Raw genomic sequence first — 21252 nt, 5'->3', positions numbered from 1 at the left:
CGAACGAGCCCTGCCAAAGTTGGTCTATTAGATGCTGGAGGCAGCACTAAGCTTGGGTTTTGGTTGACCAACTTTTATTTCCAAAAAACTGACTGTTTTATTTATTTTTTGGGTACACGAAGAGGACTATTTTTGGTTGAAAAAAGAGACTATTTTTGTGTTTTGGTTGTTTGAACCATGGGTTGATTATGGGATACTAAATTGTATTTATTTGTATATTGAATTGCAAATTCTGGTGTGTGTGTGTGTGTGTGTGTGTGTGTGTGTGTGTTCTTGAACTTCCTACATAGTGAGGACCAGAACACGTTTTTAACCAACAGAGTGAGGACATTTTTGCAAAGTGAGGACATTTCGGCCGGCCCTCACTTCTTTAAAGGCTTTTTGGAGATTTCAGATTTTTTTAACTAAAATTATAGTGAAAATGTCCTTCATTTTCATCTTTGTCAACTTTTTTCATACATAATGAAGATGGATAAGGCAAAGGAAATAAAGGCAAAATTTACTGTGACCTCTTTTAATCTCCCACCCAACAAATACCCCATAACAAAAAACGAAAACTAAAGCATTTAAAAAAAACTAATGAAAAATCCCAAACTATTATAACCTAACAAGGGAATTCACTGTTCCAATGTGTGTGTGTTGTGTGTTTAATGGGTCTCCTTTGAAAAATGGTCATACTTAGTTCCTGGTTGTTAGTAGGGACCATGCATGGGTAGGCATGGGTCCTGTGTAATTTGACAAATCAAAATACAAAAGAAAAAACGTCAGAATATCTCTGTCTGGCCCCCTGGCACTGTCAAACCGCTACAGTGCGACATGTGTGCTATTTTTAGAACGCACCGCTTTACCGCGAGCCATGAAATGCCAGCCGCGATACGTACATACGTGTCTACTGACACACGACCTCTTCTGCCGTTTAGGTTGAAGAACTTGTTGAAGCTCCACACATAGACACATGGATAGTGTGCTCCTGCAGCAGTACGCTCCTGTGTTCATTACAGATCAAACTGTGATTGATAGCCAGCGCTAATTTAGTCATGCAATGTAGTCATTAAAAAAGCTAGATCAGATTCAGGATACAGCCACATTAGTGTTATTGATGGTCACATTTAGGGCAATTAATCTATTCACAGTGACGTTATAGTAATGATTCACTGTACACCCTCATACATGTACATGCGGAAGCACACAAGCAAACACGAGAGCATGCACACTACGAAGTCACAGTTACACGCACTTTTTTTCCTCAACTTTTTTGAAGTGCAACACAAGGTCTTGCAGATATCTGAAGCATATGCTCCTGTTTGGTGGCATATGAGCTCGCTGACGCTGTTTGAGTGCGGTCGCTCGCTGTTTGTTCCCACCGGGTCATTAATCATCGTCCATGGGTGTATGGTAATGGACTCCAGACCCTGAGCACACCTATCTCTTGCAATTATGAGCCCGGTGAGAGGTGAGTACAAGGTGAATATGATTTCCGTCACTCAGGTACTTCCTGGTTGACGGTGTGATGAGTGAGGCTCTCCCCTGTTGTGATTTCACAGGGAGCCTTAAGCTATTAAAGCTCAGCACTGTTGGATCCTTTTTTCCAAAGCTTAATGGAGGAAAAGAGATCTGAGAGGTTTCAGCTGGTCAGTAAGCCCTGACTGTCTCCGTGTCAGTGGGCAAGTCACATTGCTGATAATTAGCTTTTTCAGAGTCTCATGAAACAAATGATCCAAGTCACGGACCAGATTGAAACAAAAACTTGAAAGACTGTTTGGCTTCATTCACCGTTGGATTTGCAGATTGCAGAAAAAAATCTTTGCTCTGAGATATATTGAAATGTTGTGATATTGCCTCAGAATGCAAAGAAGCTTTGTGCAAAGACAGTTTATGGTAATTTCGATCCAGCGGTTTTAACACTCAAGAATTTCAAGTAGCGAAAGAGCAATCTGCAAGTCATAATTCCATCATTAAATAGAGTAATCAATGTTAAATAAAATTCATATTCTTTAAAGATATATCCAAGACAATCCACAGATTAGAACTGTAAAAGTTTGAGCTGCATACATGAATAATTGGTTTGATCTAATATCATAAAAGCAGACTTATTTGTAGAAAGAAGCAGAGCAAAGTAGGGCACATATAGGGGTCTACTGAAAGTGCTAGTGAAGAAAATGGTGTGATGCGGAAGGTGAGATGTTTCGTAATGGAATAGGATGTGGAATATTCAGTGAAAGAGGCATTGTGTAACTGCTACAATTCACATGTCCGTATAATAAGAAAGGCGATATCTCAACATAAGGCGAGGAATATAAAGCAAAAAGGACGTTGAGTTTCATATTAAAGGCCATTAAGCGTGAATGATTGTTGACACGCAGCTTGCAGAGTCAGGAAAGTGGCAGTAATGAACAAAGAAACATGGAATTAATTAAAAATAATGAGCTATGTGGGATGTCCTTGTATCAGACACATAGGAAAGTCATATTGTGAACCAGTAAATGTTTCATTTTCACCACTAAGATCCAGCAGCCAGACAAAACCACTTTAAAACAAAATGCATTTACTGGAGCTCCTGGACAGTAATCTTTGGGGAAACACTGAATCCAATATCATCTACTGAGTATAACAAGACATGTCTTCCTACATCTTCAGATTGGAAAGAAAATGAGCCAAAGTGCCTTTGTTTTCCACAGGAGCAGAAACTATTTTGGTAAACTTTAAAAGTCCTGCACATCCACACTGTCTTTCTCTGCAACAAGATCTCCAACCTGAACAGCAGAATAGACTGTTTGTCATAACCACCCATAATGACACATATGAGAGTTTGGGGTCAAACTCACTGTAGAACCGTTAACCCCTGAATGTATGTTTTACACCGCCTATTGTTGAAAGAAAGTGTGAAAACAGGCATTGTGGTTGGAATTTGAACTTCCTGACAGTCCTTGAACAGTACATAATATTTATAAAAGTTGGAAAAAGTAACCAAAATGAAGCCTAAAACTTCTGTCAAAATCACTTCACTAAGAATAAACAGTTTGTAATAACCATATCCTGTTAAAAACATTAAACACTACCTCACCTCGCTGTACCTGTGCAATATGCAACTATTATTAACTCTCTCTGCCCCCCCAGAACCAGTGTATTTATTAATATTTATTACTTTGAGTCTACACATGTCACACCTTCTGTACAGCATCCATATTTTAGACATTTATATTTTTCTAATTAGTCTGCCTTATTTCATAATGTTGTATTTAATGTCCGTATTTTGAGCTGATACCCTTGTATCAGGGTATCCTTATATTTATATTTATTCTCCTTATTTAAGTTTTTTTGTTGACCACGAGGGAGCCCTGCACAAAAATTCCAATGTGTTTGTGCTGTGGTCGTTTCACAAATCGCAAATAAAAACCTTGAAATTCTGCATTCCTCAGCGACACTGAGAAGCCATGATTGATTCTGCTGAGAAGAATGGTCACGCAACAAATATTCAATGAAAACTGGCATCGAGGTCTCCAATCTAAATGACAGAATAGACTGTTTCTCAATACCACCCAGAACGACACATATGAGGGTTTGTCGACAAACTCACAGTACAACCGTGAACCACTGAATGTATGTTTTCTGTAAAAGGTCGCCAAAGATACACCGTTTATTCTACAAAGAAACTGAAGAAACAGGCATTGTGGTTGGAATTTGAACTTCCCGACATCCCTTAAACAGTACATATTATTTATAAAAGTTAGAAAAAGTTACCAAAAAGAAGCCTAAAATTTCATTCAAAGTCACTTCACAAAAAATAACACAGTTTGAAATAACTAGATCCTGTTAAAAACATTAAATTCTGCGTTCCTCTGCACCACTGGGAAGCCATAATTGATTCTGCTGAGATGAATGGTCACATGACAAATATTCACTGAAAACTGGCATTGAGGTCTGCAAGGTAAATGACAGAATAGACAGTTTGTCAAAACCACCCAGAACGACACATATGAGGGTTTATGGTCAAACTCACAGCACAGCGGAGCGTTCTAAAAATAGCACACATGTCATTATATACATACTCGTACGGTTCACGGTTGTAAAGGCTGCTCCGTGAATTTAGGCTACAAAACCACTGATAAACTTCCTAATTAGGCGTTATAAAAGACAGTTTATACAGTAAATAAATGAACATAAATGCCACAAGTGAAGTAGTTACGAGGGTGATGTGAGCCACAGAAGTTACGTAAAAAACATAGGATTAGTCGGGCAACTCACGTTTTATAAATGTTTATTGCAACAGCAGAACATTTGGCGTCTCGGCTCCCACCTCATCACTCCTCAGGCAGTCACATGAGGTATTGAGGAGTAATGGATATGTACAGTCATGAAAAAAAAATAAGACCACCCTTTTTCTTCAATTTCTTGTTTATTTTTAATGCCTGGTACAACTAAAGGTACTTTAATTTGGACAAATATAATGATAACAACAAAAACAGCTCATAAAAGTTAAATTTAAGAGTTGATATCTCAACATTTTCCATGGTTTTCTTGATAATTACCAAAATGGTTATCAAGACAAGAATGAATGTCGGAGCCTACAGGTGGATGCTGGGTGGTGGTGGGCTGAGATGCAGCAACAGCAGCATTGGCAGGCAGAGGGAGAGCTTTGGGATTATTCTCATCTTAAATAGACCACCAGATTGGAGAGAGGGTGTGTTTTGGTGGAGTATGAATGAGGAGTTAGGCAGCACAGCTCGAGTTGCCTGCCAGAACTAGCTCGCAGGCCTCGCTCCATTTACATAAAAAGTAGATGACTTTTGTTTTCACATGCGACATGAACCCATCCACCTTCCCTCCCTCCTGTTCTGTAATATCCGCCTTTTAAACTCTGCATAGCCACAATCATGACTACTACGTCCGTCCGTAAGTTGTCGTATTTTGCTGCATGTACAAACCTCCTACATATATTGACGTTTTTTGGGGGGGAGACCAGTCTGGGTGGAGCTAAAGTCACCCAACTTAATTTATGTTTTTTGTTTTTTTATCATAAAAGTTGCTCCATCCGGGCAGACTAAACGAAACTAACAGGAGAGTCAGATGCTGCGAAGGTTGTGGAGCGCCGGACTAATACTCTGAACTTAATTCTGCTCAATATTAATTTTATTGCTTTATAAAATGTAGTAGATAATCTGGTTTAAACAGCTACTGGTAATAATATATGCTATGATAAGATTGTTAATGTGGAACACACCACTTTCAACTAATTGCCCAATTGCACAGTCTTAAGAGCTGCATATCACAAATGCTGGGTCTTGTTGGTTTTCTGAGAATCTACTGCACCTACTGGTACCTTGTTTGCCATGTAGCAATAAAAAATATACTAAAAACCTGGATTAATCTGGTTAGTCACATTGGACTGCTATTGTTTTGAACACTACTGTAAATCAACTTCAAAATAAAAGCTATGCGGTTGTGATATCCCCCTTTTAAACTCTGCATAGCCACAATAATTTTGTGTGCTTGCTTGCAAAAGCACACTAACTACTCTTCACCGGGCTTATTTTGTGTGCTTGCTTGCAAAAGCACACTAATTGTTATTCCGTGGGCTTATTTTGTGTGCTTGCTTGCAAAAGCACACTAATTGTTATTCCGTGGGCTTATTTTGTGTGCTTGCTTGCAAAAGCACACTAACTACTATTCACCGTGTCTATTTTTATTTTGTGTGCTTGCTTGCAAAAGCACACTAACTACTCTTCACCGGGACTATTTTTATTTTTATTTTGTGTGCTTGCTTGCAAAAGCACACTAATTGTTATTCCTCGGGCTTATAATTCTTCCGTTTCTTCCGTGTCATTTTTCGGTCGACTACTCCTCCCAGAGTTTTGGCCGCACATACACAAAAAAGGTATCAAATCGACCGGCTCGCCCATGACAAGTGTGCTATGACTTTTATAAGGGTTTCGACAAACGGTTTTCAAATTATTGGGAAAAAACACATCAAAAAATCCCCCCAATGTAACCCTATGGAGAGTCTAGAGTGGTGATGTCATCAAACAGAGTGTAGAAGGAGAAAACGAATTGTCAAAAAATAAATTTGAAAACTGTGCTCCAGGCCGCAAATTTCACTCTACAGAAATAATTTATACATAGAAACGTAGGAAAATTTGTCCCCTCACTCACAATCCTCTGGTAAAGCTGTCAGAGTTATAGTTTGGGCGCAGGACGCACAGATGCACAAACAAAACGCACCAACTGCCTCATTGGCTCCCATATTAAAAATGCAGGAAGATTTCTCCCCAAAATTTTTTTTACAGTTTTTTAAAATCGCTCTAACAAAGCTATTTTTTCCTCTTTCTTTAAAAAAAAATATATGTAGACGTTCAGGAAGAACTCAGGACGCTCAAAGTGAAGTCGGATCAATGATAGGTATTATGGTTTTGCCAAACATGCTTTCTGTTCGAGGCCAGAATTTTCAGTTTGTCGACCTCTGTCTGCTCACTGTGATGGAACTGTCAGTTAATTTCAGTTGATTGCTCTGCTCTTATTGGTCGACTCCACCTGGCCACCTGGTTGCTTAGCTACCAAAGCCTCCCCCCTCCCTCCTCAAACACAGATATTTTAACTGATAACTGTCAGTTTACTCTAAGTGAACAGACCTAATAACTTGACCATACATTGTCCAATCTTCCTCAAACTTGCCAAGCATGATGATGGTTCATCACTGACCACTTATACATAATAATGTTTCATAAATTCCCGCCCTTTTTGATTAGCCACGCCCCCTTTCATAACTAATGAACCGTTTGTCCTAGAAACTTGTATGAGGTGTCAGATTACTCGGCATGAAGTCCCTGTTTAACTGGTGATTGATAACCCCGCCCCTTTTGATTAGCCACGCCCCTTTTCATAACTAATGAACCGTTTGTCCTAGAGACTTGTATGAGGTGTCTGTGAACTCAGGACAGAGTCCCTGTTTAACTGCTGATTCAAGCCACGCCCCCTTTGAGTGACCACGCCCCCTTTTACTAACTTGTGAACCGTTTGTCCTACAGACTTGTATGATGTATCTGTGAACTCAGGACAGAGTCACTGTTTGACTGTTGATTTGAGCCACGAGAATGATGGTCCAGAGGCAAGCACACAATCAAAATTTCTTTAGAAATTTTCTAGTTTTTATTCTTCCGTTTCTTCCGTGTTTTTTTCGGTCGACTACTCCTCCCAGAGTTTTGGCCACACATACACAAAAAAGGTATCAAATCGACCGGCTCGCCCATGACAAGTGTGCTATCACTTTTCTAAGGGTTTCGACAAACGGTTTTCAAATTATTGGGCAAAAACACGTCAAAAAATCCCCCCAATGTAACCCTATGGAGAGGCTAGAGTGGTGATGTCATCAAACAGAGTGTAGAGGGAGAGAATGAATTGTCAAAAAATTAATTTGAAAACTGCGCTCCAGGCCGCAAATTTCACTCTACAGAAAGAATTTATACATAGAAACGTAGGAAAATTTGTCCCCTCACTCACAATCCTCTGGTAAAGCTGTCAGAGTTAAAGCTTTGGTGCAGGACGCACAGATGCACAAACAAAACGCACCAACTGCTTCATTGGCTCCCATATTAAAAATGCAGGAAGATTTATCAAAAAAAAAATTTAACAGTTTTTTTAGATCGCTCTAACAAAGCTATTTTTTCATCTTTCTTAAAAAAAAAAACATATGTAGATGTTCAGGAAGAACTCAGGACGCTCAAAGTGAAGTCGGATCAATGATAGGTATTATGGTTTTGTCAAAAATGCTTTCTGTTCGAGGCCAGAAATTTCAGTTTTTCAACCTCTGGCCACTCTTCCGGAACATTCCGTAGATTGCTCTGCTCTGATTGGTCGACCCCACCTGGCCACCGGGTTGCTTAGCTACCAAAGCCTCCCCCAGCCCCCCCCCCCCCCCCCCCCCCCCAACACAGACATTTTAACTGAAAACAGTTAACTCTAACTGTCACAGACATGGCATTTTTGAGACCTTATAACTTGACCATACATTGTCCAATCTGCCTCAAACTTGTTATGCATGATGATGGTTCATCACTGACCATTTCTACATAACAATATTTCATAAAGTCCCGCCCTTTTGATTAGCCACGCCCCCTTTCATAACCAATGAACCGTTTGTCCTAGAGACTTGTATGAGGTGTCTGTGAACTCAGGACAGAGTCCCTGTTCAACTGCTGATTGAAGCCACGCCCCCTTTTACTAACTTTTGAACCGTTTGGCCTACAGACGTGGATGAGGTGTCTGTGAACTCAGGACAGAGTCCCTGCTTAACTGTTCATTTGAGCCCCGAGGATGACGGTCCAGAGGCAAGCACACAATCAAAATTTCTTTAGAAATTTTCTAGTTTTGTGTGCTTGCAAAAGCACACTAATTGTTATTCCGTGGGCTTATTTTTATTCTTCCGTTTCTTCCGTGTTTTTTTCGGTCGACTACTCCTCCCAGAGTTTTGGCCGCACATACACAAAAAAGGTATCAAATCGACCGGCTCGCCCATGACAAGTGTGCTATGACTTTTCTAAGGGATTCGACAAACGGTTTTCAAATTATTGGGTAAAAACACGTCAAAAAATCCCCCCAATGTAACCCTATGGAGAGTCTAGAGCGGTGATGTCATCAAACAGAGTGTAGAGGGAGAGAACGAATTGTCAAAAAATAAATTTGAAAACTGCGCTCCAGGCCGCAAATTTCACTCTACAGAAATAATTTAGACATAGAAACGTAGGAAAATTTGTCCTCTCACTCACAATCCTCTGGTAAAGCTGTCAGAGTTATAGTTTGGGCGCAGGACGCACAGATGCACAAACAAAACGCACCAACTGCCTCATTGGCTCCCATATTAAAGATGCAGGAAGATTTCTCAAAAAAGAAAATTTAACCGTTTTTTTAAATCGCTCTAACAAAGCTATTTTTTCACTTTTCTTTAAAAAAAATATATGTAGACGTTGAGGAAGAACTCAGGACGCTCAAAGTGAAGTCGGATCAATGATAGGTATTATGGTTTTGCCAAAAATGCTTTCTGATTGAGGCCAGAATTTTCAGTTTGTCCACCTCTGTCTGCGGAACTCTCTCCAACAGCAGTTAATTTCAGTTGATTGCTCTGTTCTTATTGGTCGACTCCACCTGGCCACCTGGTTGCTTAGCTACCAAAGCCCCCCCCCTCCTCCAACACAGACATTCTAACTGATAACTGTCAGTTTACTCTAAGTAAACAGACTTCATAAAACATGAGACCTTATAACTTGACCATACATTGTCCAATCTTCCTCAAACTTGTCAAGCATGATGATGGTTCATCACTGACCACTTATACATAACAATGTTTCATAAATTCCCGCCCTTTTTTATTAGCCACGCCCCCTTTCATAACCAATGAACCGTTTGTCCTAGAAACTTGTATAAGGTGTCAGATTACTCGGCATAGAGTCCCTGTTTAACTGGTGATTGATTACCCCGCCCCTTTTAATTAGCCACGCCCCCTTTTACTAACTAGCGAACCGTTTGTCCTAGACACTTGTATGAGGTATCAGTGCACTCAGCAGAAAGTCCCTGTTTAATCCCTGCCCCTTTTGATAAGCCACGAGAGTCACGGTCCAGAGGCAAGCACACAATCAAAATTTCTTTAGAAATTTTCTAGTTATTTTTTAATCTTCCGTTTCTTCCGTGTCATTTTTCGGTCGACTACTCCTCCCAGAGTTTTGGTCGCACATACACAAAAAAGGTATCAAATCGACCGGCTCACCCATGACAAGGGTGCTATGACTTTTCTAAGGGTTTCGACAAACGGTTTTCAAATTATTGGGCAAAAACACGTCAAAAAATGCCCCCAATGTAACCCTATGGAGAGTTTAGAGTGGTGATGTCATCAAACAGAGTGTAGAGGGAGAGAACGAGTTGTCAAAAAATAAATTTGTAAACTGCGCTCCAGGCCGCAAATTTCACTCTACAGAAATAATTTATACATAGAAACGTAGGAAAATTTGTCCTCTCACTCACAATCCTCTGGTAAAGCTGTCAGAGTCATAGTTTTGGCGCAGGACGCACAGATGCACAAACAAAACGCACCAACTGCCTCATTGGCTCCCATATTAAAAACGCAGGAAGATTTCATAAAAAAGTAGATGTAAGTCTTTTTTTAAATCGCTCTAACAAAGCTATTTTTTAATTTTTCTTAAAAAAAAATATATGTAGACGTTGAGGAAGAACTCAGGACGCTCAAAGTGAAGTCGGATCAATGATAGGTATTATGGTTTTGCCAAAAATGCTTTCTGTTCAAGGCCAGAATTTTCAGTTTGTCCACCTCTGTCTGCGGAACTGTCTCCAACAGCAGTTAATTTCAGTTGATTGCTCTGCTCTTATTGGTCGACTCCACCTGGCCACGTGGTTGCTTACCTACCAAAGCCTCCCCCCCCTCCCTCCTCCAACACAGACATTCTAACTGATAACTGTCAGTTTACTGTAAGTAAACAGACATGGTGTTTCTTCATAAAAAATGAGACCTTATAACTTGACCATACATTGTCCAATCTTCCTCAAACTTGCCAAGCATGATGATGGTTCATCACTGACCACTTATACATAACAGTGTTTCATAAATTCCTGCCCTTTTTGATTAGCCACGCCCCCTTTCATAACTAATGAACCGTTTCTCCTAGATACTTGTATGAGGTGTCTGTGAACTCAGGACAGAGTCCCTGTTTAACTGCTGATTCAAGCCACGCCCCCTTTGAGTGACCACGCCCCCTTTTACTAACTTGTGAACCGTTTGTCCTACAGACTTGTATGAGGTGTCTGTGAACTCAGGACAGAGTCCCTGTTTGACTGTTGATTTGAGCCACGAGAATGATGGTCCAGAGGCAAGCACACAATCAAAATTTCTTTAGAAATGTTCTAGTTACTACTACTTCCGTCAGGTGGTGGCCGAGGACAGTTGAAAACGTAAATGTGAGTGGTATTTCTTACAAACCCCTACATATATTGAGGTTTTAAGAGGAGACCAGTCTGTTCTCTGTTGGTCTGTCTGAAGTTGGGTGGAGCTAAAGTCCCCCAACTTTATTTATGTTTTTAAATCATAATAGTTGCTCCACCATGGCAGATGCACCTAAACTAACAGGAGAGTCAGATGTTAGTCAAGCACAGTTTGTACACTCCCACACGGTCCTGAGAAGAGGCTTAATCAGCCAATATAAGTGAAAACACCTGTGTGAGCACGGTGAGTGTGAAGAGCCTTTAATGTGCTCAGAGCTCTCAAAGCATGGACATTTTTTGCTGAAATTAGTCATTGTGTGAGCCAGAATACCATTGGAGGAAATGTAATTGCACCTTTTGCCTGGACAGAAACTAATTTCAGGGTCCCTTATCAGCCTTGTGCTAAAACGAACAAGTGTTTACACCGAATGATGCAAGATATATAAAGTCAACTCTGCACGATGCGAGGAAATAAAGAAAGAGAACATTTTCAACTTGGGAAGTTACAGCACCTCAGCGGGGAGCTGATCATGGCCTGTCAAAGTTGCCTTGTAACGTTGGTCTAAATCAAAACCCAGTAAACAAACTCTGACAGGTTTCATGGATACTTTTTTTTAAGTACAGTCTCATGGGCTCTCCCCCCCGCCCCAGTCCTGCAAACTTGTCTTTAATCTCCACTGAGATCTCACACTGTGGTCCTTCGTCAGTAGCTTAGCAAAAGGAAATATTAATTCATAAATGGATTGCATGAAAAAAGAGTCCTTTTAGAAGTAGAGCTTGTTTCATGTTTGTTTTTGCTATATTCACTATGCTTGGTTATCAACATTTTCACTGTCAGGTTAGCTCTGTAGCGAGCTGCAGTTAAATGTTTTGCACTAAATTGCCGCAGATTGGTTTAAATTTGAGTAAATGGAAAGGCTCATCTCATACAGACACTAAAGGAGGCCTTGAGTGTCAGTTTCACACCTGTCCGCGTGAGACCGGGCTGCAGAAGCACACTCTGTATTTAAACACCAAATATGACAAGAACAGCTGATTTCAGGCTCAGTAAACCACTCTAGCCTGTATAATCACTGTTCCACTTGGTGGATAGATAAACCATTGTAACTCATTTCAACCTAAATTTACTACAATATCACAGGGGATCTCATTTTCCGCCAAACACCCAGCAAGGTCCCCACTGGCACCAGTCATGGACCAGCCTGAGCCCTATCATGGTAAAACAGCAATATGAGCATAAATCAGGGGTGGGCAATTCATTTTCCCAATTGGCCAGAAGAGATGCTGCGAAGGTTGCGGAGGGCTGGACTAATACTCTGAACTAAATTCTGCTCAATATTAATTCCATCTCTTAATAAAATGTAGTAGATTATCTGGTTTTAAACTGCTACTGGTAGGAATACATGTTATGATGAGACTATGTTAATGTGGGGTAAATCAAATATAGCATTAAAAAATAGTAAAAATTCCAATCATTATCTCCATTTATTTTAATTATTTCAACTCAGTGTTTTTTTTGTGGAACGCATTTCTGTGCAGGCACGCACATTGGTAATTCGCCTTCAAAATAAAAGCACTGCGGTTGTATTGATTTCTAACAATCTTTCTTAAATGTTGTGGGGGAAAAGCAAGACTAAAATTGAAACAAGTTCGAACCCAGGGAATTGGATAACACGTAAAAAATTGAAATTGAAAGCCAAATAATGAATAAAAGTTGTTTTTTAGATGCATTTTAAACATATTAACAGACTCCGGCAGGCTATTCTGGAGCCAAGGAGCCACTACTTATTGGCTGATGGAGATTGAGTGGAAAAATGTCGTTAGTGTAACTAAAAAAAGTCTATAATCAGCTGATGATATTGATAATAATAATACTTAATGGGATAAATTAGCGAGAGAAAGAGAATCTGGAATTAATAAAGCAAAAAAATAAAATGCCTAATTTTTGTTGTTGGTTCTGAGTTTGATGTTGCCAAATTATTTGATAAAAAGTAGAAGTTGTTATGAAATAATCAAAGCTTAACCAATAGCTGTTGTCATAGTTACTAACAGGTTGGAGAGTAAAAGAAAGGCAAGTTACAAAATAAAAAGATGTTGTGGAGTTATTACATCGTCTTCATCGTACTTGATCTCCATTAAATTTAAAGAATGAGCACAAATATCCCATTTAAACTGTGACCATTTGTTCTATTTATGCTGTTGTCCTCGGTCATGCTGCATAGCAAAACCTCATTATTAGGTTTGTAAGTATTTGCTTGAATGTTGCTGCTTTTGGCCCAGTTGTGCGACTGCAACTTCAAACGGCTCCCTTTGCTTTTTGATGAAACTCATTTAGTCTTTGTCGGTGCTGCTGCCCCAGGGCCTGTTGCAAAATGAGCTGTTGTCAGCTCTATTTTCAATGTCATATCATTGCGAGCCTGGTCTCAATAGTGGCTCAGCTTACAAAGAAACCGGCCCAATTCACTGAGCCAGCTAAATGTGATCATCCTGTAGTATTTCTTATTTAAATGATCTTTGTTTCTAAAGTATGAAAGTATATTCCACCTGAGAGACTGCAATGATTGAATTCCTTAATACACTGAATAAAACGATTGTCCTGCATGTGACGTGTACATGGATTTAGGGTGGAACAAATTTTATATCTATTGTCTTTTCAGTGACAAACACTCGCGCTCAAAAGTTTGGGGTCACCTAGTAAAGTCTGTTGTTTTCCATGAACACAAACTGTTTTATTCATGAAATAAGTTACCAAATTAATCAAAAATATAAAAAAGACATTGACAATGGTAGAAATAATAGTTTTTACCTGTAAAAATCTCCAACTTGACCTCTAGATACTTAAGTAGACTGAGGAAGGATAATTTTATTGCTTCTCAAATGAGCACAAAACAGTTGTTTTTAACATAATGTCCTCACTCTGTTGGTTAAAAACGTGTTCTGGTCCTCACTATGTAGGAAGTACAAGAACACACACACACACACACACACACACACACACACACACAACAACCAAAACACAAAAATAGTCTCTTTTTTTCAACCAAAAATAGTCCTCTTCGAAAGTTGCAATATAGCTCTGTAAAGAGAAAAAAAGAAAGTATATCGATTGCACCTGGCTGAAGGACTCAGTCATTGTAATATAAATTTATGTTCCACAAAAAGTTGTTCTTTCCCCTGCTGCAAGATAATGCAGCCAAACAGGCTCCTCTTGTGGCAAGTGCTGCTTAAAAAATGGCTGCTGTTAATAGAAAATGAAGAGAAAAATGGGTGAGAAGGACAAAAACAGCTGATTATGCAGCAACAGCAAGAATCCCTCCTTCAAGTAATTAAAAACAAAACAACCAGTGAAGCTGCACAGTGTTGGTGCTGCAAATTTTATTTTTATCATCAGGTTTTCACATAATTGATGTTTTTTTTTCTTCTTTTACCTGTGTATTTAAATAATAAAAATAAATATAAATATAACAGATAAATACCAGATTTTAAAAAACTAAAACCTAAAAGTGTGTGTGTGTGTGTCAATTGCTTTTAGACCCTCTTAAGCATCTCTGCCTGAGCTTTATGAGTCAAATAAGCCTTGAGATCTCTTACCTTATTCTTTCAGTAAACCGACAGAGACAAAGTACCAAAGATATGTATTCCCGGTTGCTATGCAACATCCTTTTCATCTCTCCAACATCCATTGTAATGTCTGATACTTCATACTACATTTGAGTGTTTTAGAAGGCGCCTACACTTCTTCTCACCCATGATGTGTTTTTATTTGTTCTTCAAATTTCACATCAGTACTGAGTAAAACATTAACACGCAGATCAGTACAGGCAATAATTTCAATTGTTTGTTTTATTTTTGTTTGTTTTTTTCATTTATAACAAAGCAAGATGCTACGGAAGAGGCCAGGTTGGAGGAAAAAATGTCAGGGTGAAAAAGAAAAGATTTTTTTGCACTTAAAATGACGAGAAATAAAGTCAACTTTTTTCCATTCGGTAAAGTAGACTGCAAGACCAAACTATTCCATAAAGGGAAGCATGCTGCTGCAGATTTTGTTCCAACCAATCAAGAACACACCTGATTCAGTTGCTCAGCTGTTTGAACCCTGAGATCAGTTGTTTAAATGACTCGTGTATGTTGTGCTTCTGCTTGGTTGGAAGGAAAACCTGCAGCCACATGGCCCTTCATGGAATAGTTTGGGCATGCTTGGTCTAATATGTGTCTAAAAATTCACATACATTACATAAAAGCAGTTACAATAAATTACATTTTCCCAAAAATAATAGTTGTGGTAGCTACTGCCAAGAATTGTTAATTTATGTGAGGGTGGATTTTAGTTCTACTACACCCTTAAATATTGTGGTCATTGTTCATTTTATGACAATGATACAAATCAGATTGTAGCTTGCACTCTACCCAACTGTTAGAAAAATAGACTTTCTCTAAAACAATGTTCCTCTGATGAATTATTGACATGAGAACAACCAATCTGTGAATATCTTTCCATTTTTACAGATTTCAAAAAGTTGACTTTATTCTTAACATTTCGACTTTTATCTCAAAATTGCTCCTCTCGGGGCGTCCCGGTGGCTCATACTGTGTACCATTAAGGCTGAGTCCTTCCTGTGGCGGACCCGGGTTCGAATCTGGCCTGAGGTCCCTTTGCCGCATGTCCTCCCCTCTGTCTCCCCCTTTCTATCTGTCACTTTCAATAAAGCAAAAATGCCCAAAGAAAACCAAAAAAAAAAATTGCTCCTCTCATTACACCAAAATGCTGAAGCTTTCTTTAGCAACCACTAACACAGCTTGTCAACTACATAATGACATTAATGGACAAATGGATCAATCAGTACTCCGGATTCAGGAGATGAACAAATAAAAAGCGTTGATGGGTTGAAGGAGCATTTTACCTGAGCACTTACTGGAGAAGAGAACTAGTACATTAAGTTTCCACAAGCAGATTGGAAATACCCGCACACAATATTCTTCATCATATAACATCCACACACACATGTAGTCTGAATAATTGTGTAAGCATGTACAACATAGAATATAACGGCATCGAACATCAGCACCCTCTGAAACTTTTTTATGAAAGATTGCCAAAAGTACACCATTTATCGTAGAATAAACACATACGATGCTTACCGATGGTCCTTGAACGGAATATTTCTGTCAAAATTTATTCTACATGTAACATTTAAAATATTGCCAAAAATAACCCTTTTAGAATAATTAGATCCTTTTAAAAACATTAAATTCTGCACTATGCAGCGCAACTTTGAAGCCATGATTGATTTTGCTGAGATCAAATCAATCAAATCAATCAAATCAAAATTACTTTATTTATCCCCAAGGGTAAATTCAGTTAGTCTGGTAGAATCTCTTGAAGAATGAGACAGCCTGATGGCTGTAGGAGTGAAGGATCTTTTGACTCTCTCCGTCCTGCAACGGAGAGTGAAGAGCCGCCCACTGCTGTTTTTTTGGTCCATAAAGGTTTTGTGTAGCAGATGATCTGGGTATTTCAGGATGGCCTCCAACATGTTGACAGGTCATCTCTCTACCACCTCCTCCAGTGTGTCCAACCTTGCTCCAACCACAGAACCAGCGCTTTAGACCAGTCTGTCCAACCGCCTTCATCTCTGTGTGTGATGCTCCCTCCCCAGCAGACTGCAGCATAAAACAACACACTACCACCACAGACTGATAAATCATCTGCAGCATCTTACTACAGATGTCCAGAGATCTGAGCTTCCTTAAGGAAAAGAGGCGGCTCTGCCCCTTTTTGTAGAGAGCGTCAGTGTTTAGGGACCAGTCCAACTTATTATCCAGGTATACACCTAGATACTTAGAACTTGGCACCACCTCCATGTCCACCCCACAGGTATTCACTGGCTGAAGATGAATGGTCATGTGACAAATATTCACTGAAAATCAGACAGAAATGCAGGCTGCTTTCGCAGAGGACAGGAGAGGTTGTAAAAATGCAAATAGTTCAATATGTATAGCATGTGGGGACCCACTTTTTTTCCCCCAATATTCATGACACTTGTGGTCACTTGGAAAGGTGTTGTATATGTAGATTCCACTTTATTTCAATTCAAATATTTTTATCAGCAAAACTAAATCTGTTGAATTTGTTATTTTTCCTTTTTTAATGATTAATGTCATTTTAACTTTTATTTTGAACAAAATACATTTTTGAGTTGTTTCCACTTCTAGCCATGCTTGTGCTGATTCCATAGAGCTGCAGGATTTACACAGTCATGGGAAAAAAAAGAAGAAAAAAAGATTTCTTCAATTGACTCACTGTGACCTTGTATTTCAGTGCAAGTTATTATATTTGTCCAAACAAATGCACCTTTAGTTCTACTAGGCATTAAAATAAACAAGAAAATGAAGAAAAAAAGGTGGTCTAATAATTTTTCCATGACGGTATTGCACTGAAAAATAAGGCCACAGTGAGTAAAATCTTTTTTTAATTTTTACAATATTCATGACACTTTTGGGCACAACAAGTGTTGTTTGTTAAATTCCATTTTGTTCCAGTTAAAAAAACAAACAGACTTTTAATTCAACCGAAATACAAGGCCACAGTGAAAACAATGTAAAAGAGCAAAATATGCCCTGAAACGCCTCGTGGCTCAGAGGCTTAAACAGCATTAAATGATAACTTTTAAATAACAATAAAAGAAAATAAATAGCAATAACAAAGTGTTGTTGCTGCTTAATGTCTGTCTATTGTAGACAAGGCTGCCATGTGGCCTAGTTTAAGATGTTATGATGTATGATTATTTTAGAAATATACATTTTCCATGGCCCTGGAATGAATACGATCACACTGAATGCTACAGAATAATGGACTGCATTCTTTAACATATCGCATATTTTCTATCGTATGCAACATAATGATGTGTCTCATGTTCTATCTGGCATCCTTGCATCAGAAAACATAATGCTACTTTAATCATACAGCAGCCTGGCAGTGTATTTTGCATCCTATTCTATAGGTTAGAGTCAATAGGCCTACACTAGATTCACCAAATTTACACATGATCCTGCTGTGTGCAGCCTACTTGTATTGCATCATTCTGTGTCTTGAAGTTCATAATTTTCCCCAAAGCTCTTACTTCCCAACACTTTTAGGAGAAACCCAACATGCCAAATGTCTCTCACGCAGCTTTCGACAGAGCTGAATATAATGGAGTGCATGTGGTAAAAGTGTCTGGTATTATGTTTCGAGATCTGTCGCCATCTGATGTCACTGAAGCGAGCTGGTGACATATCAATAATAGCTTCCCAGTGCCACTCATTAGAACATCCTCAGCGCACAAGCAAGCGCTGATTGAAAAGAAGAAAGATAATGACAGTTAATAACAAGAAGGAAAGCTGATTAAGTCACGGCCAGGATCCTTCTCTCTGCCTCTCTCCTCTTTCTCTTTCTCTTGCCTCTGAATCATCCTGTCACTATGAAAATTAGCGCCTTGTCCTTTTTGATACCGCCACGATTAATTGCAGCAACCTAAAGGTGTACATGGACCAATGCATGATTGTTATATTCTCAAACAGGGTTCGGATTTGAGATGTTGCTGAGATGGGGAGGGGGGAGGCTTGGCAGTGTGCAGAGAGCAGGTGCTTTCATCACTGCCTATTCACAGCAAAAATGCAAAACCCTTCTCATGCCACCTCGGCTTAATTTTACCACTGCCACGGCATTGTGTACGGGCTACTGCCTAGAATTACATCTCGCCTTTTTTCTGTGCTAATTCATTTCAGAATGAAGTAAGTGGTTTGTGTCTGGTTTCATTGTCTGCACATATTGGACTATGAAGTATTTGGGGATTTATAACAGAGGCGTGATTGATAATCACTTTATTCCATGAAGTAACACTGTCTGTAAGAGAACAATACTACAGCGATGCCAAAAACACTCAAAAATCCCCTTTTACAAGAGAGCAAGCACTTCTTTCCAAGTCCTACAGCAGCTAAATGTATTACCTAACAAGCCAGTTTACTGATTGAAGACAATGGAGCTCTTTTTTCATTCTACTGCAGGCTTGAGAAACTAAAGATGTACACATTTTAACATTTCCACCCAAAGCTGTTTCAGGCCGTTTTTGTTGTTTTTGTTACTCTTTTTACATTTTACTGACTGTGGCCATGTAACAAAAAGAAATATATAAGTCCTGGAATCAATACAGTCATGGCTAGAATAAAAATGTATTTTGTGCAGAATTACACAGTCATAATGGCACACATCATAAAAATAGAAAATATGCAAGTTCAATTTCTCAGATAAATATATATATTTCTTAATTTGAATAAAATGTAATTTTTATATGCAACACTATTGGAAAAGAAGCTGCATGCTATAGACCCCTCATGAGAACACGTAACTCACATGCTGGTTGCAGAAAGAATCAGAAGTCGTACTAACATGAGAAAACTTTAATCATACGAAGATTTGTAATCTGTTCTGAACATGTCGTGTTGTGCTGCCAAAACCAAAAAGCTACTATTAAAAGCCTTTATTTTTATACATGTAGTTTACAGATTTACGCATTTATACGCATTTTTTCCAATCCACTTTATTTAAATAACACGATTTTAGCAAACACAAGGTTTCAAAAGTCCATCCATCCATCCATCCATCCATTCTCGTCCGCTTATCCGGGGCCGGGTCGCGGGAGCAGCAGGCTAAGCAGGGCATTCCAGGCGCCCCTCTCCCCAGCCACAACGTCCAGCTCCTCCTGGGGGACCCCGAGGCGTTCCCAGGCCAGGCGAGAGATATAATTCCTCCACCGTGTTCTGGGTCTTCCCCGGGGCCTCCTACCAGTTGGACGTGCCCGGAACACCTCTAACGGGAGGCGCCCGGGAGGCATCCTTACCAGATGCCCAAACCACCTCAGCTGGCTCCTTTCGACGCGAAGGAGCAGCGGCTCTACTCCGAGCTCCCTCCGGATGTCTGAGCTCCTCACCCTATCTCTAAGGCTGAGCCCAGCCACCCTACGGAGGAAGCTCATTTCGGCCGCTTGTACCCGCGATCTCATTCTTTCGGTCACTACCCAAAGCTCATGACCATAGGTGAGGGTTGGAACGTAGATGGACCGGTAAATCGAGAGCTTTGCCTTCAGGCTCAGCTCCTTCTTCACCACGACGGTCCGGTACAACGCCCGCATCACTGCTGACGCTGCACCAAACCGCCTGTCCATCTCACGCTCCATTCTACCCTCACTCGTGAACAAGACCCCGAGATACTTGAACTCCTTCGCTTGAGGCAGTACCTCTCTCCCCACCCAGAGGAGGCAGTCCACCGTTTTCCGGCAGAGAACCATGGCCTCAGACTTGGAGGTGCTGACTCTCATCCCAACCGCTTCACACTCGGCTGCAAACCGCCCCAGTGAGTGCTGGAGGTCCCGGCTTGATGAAGCCAAAAGAACCACATCATCTGCAAAAAGCAGAGATGCAATTCTGAGGTCACCAAACCGGATCCCTTCCTCCCCCCGGCTGCGCCTTGAGATCCTGTCCATGAAGACCACGAACAGAATCGGAGACAAGGGGCAACCCTGGCGGAGGCCAACACCCACCGGGAACGTGTTTGACGTTGTGCCGAGTATGCGGAGACTGCTCTCACTTTGGTTATATAGGGACCGGATAGCTCGTAGCAACGAGCCCGGTACCCCATACTTCCGCAGTACCCCCCACAAGACTCCCCGAGGGACACGGTCATAAGCCTTCTCCAAATCCACAAAACACATGTAGACTGGATGGGCAAACTCCCATGCCCCCTCCAGAAGCCTCGCAAGGGTAAAGAGCTGGTCCACTGTTCCACGGCCAGGACGAAAGCCGCATTGTTCCTCCTGAATCTGCGGTTCGACAATCGGCCGGAGCCTCCTTTCCAGCACCCTGGAGTAGACTTTCCCGGGGAGGCTGAGAAGTGTAATTCCACGGTAATTGGAACACACCCTCCGGTCCCCCTTTTTGAAAATGGGAACCACCACCCCGGTCTGCCAATCCACAGGCACTGTCCCAGACCTCCACGCGACACTGAAAAGGCGTGTCAACCATGACAACCCAACAATGTCCAGAGCCTTCAGCATCTCAGGGCGAATCTCATCCAACCCTGGCGCCTTGCCGCCGGGCAGCTTTTTAACTACCTCGGCGACCTCGGCCAGGGATATTGATGAGTCTTCCCCTGAGTCTTCAGACTCTGCCTCCTCTACGGAGGACGTTTTGGCTGGATTAAGGAGTTCCTCAAAGTGTTCTTTCCACCGTCTAAGG

General features: G+C 40.4%; 1 protein-coding gene across 2 annotated transcripts in view; it reads left to right on the top strand.

Annotated features, from left to right (window-relative positions):
- igsf21a (immunoglobin superfamily, member 21a) overlaps positions 1 to 21252 on the top strand; it is a 272635-nt gene that overhangs the window by 215715 nt on the left and 35668 nt on the right. The gene's annotated exons all lie outside the window — the stretch shown is intronic.

This window comes from Centropristis striata, chromosome 3, assembly GCF_030273125.1.
Source record: "Centropristis striata isolate RG_2023a ecotype Rhode Island chromosome 3, C.striata_1.0, whole genome shotgun sequence".
Lineage (NCBI taxonomy): Eukaryota > Metazoa > Chordata > Actinopteri > Perciformes > Serranidae > Centropristis > Centropristis striata.
The sequence above is the reverse complement of the archived record's forward strand: the minus strand, read 5'-3'. Positions and strand labels throughout refer to the sequence as shown.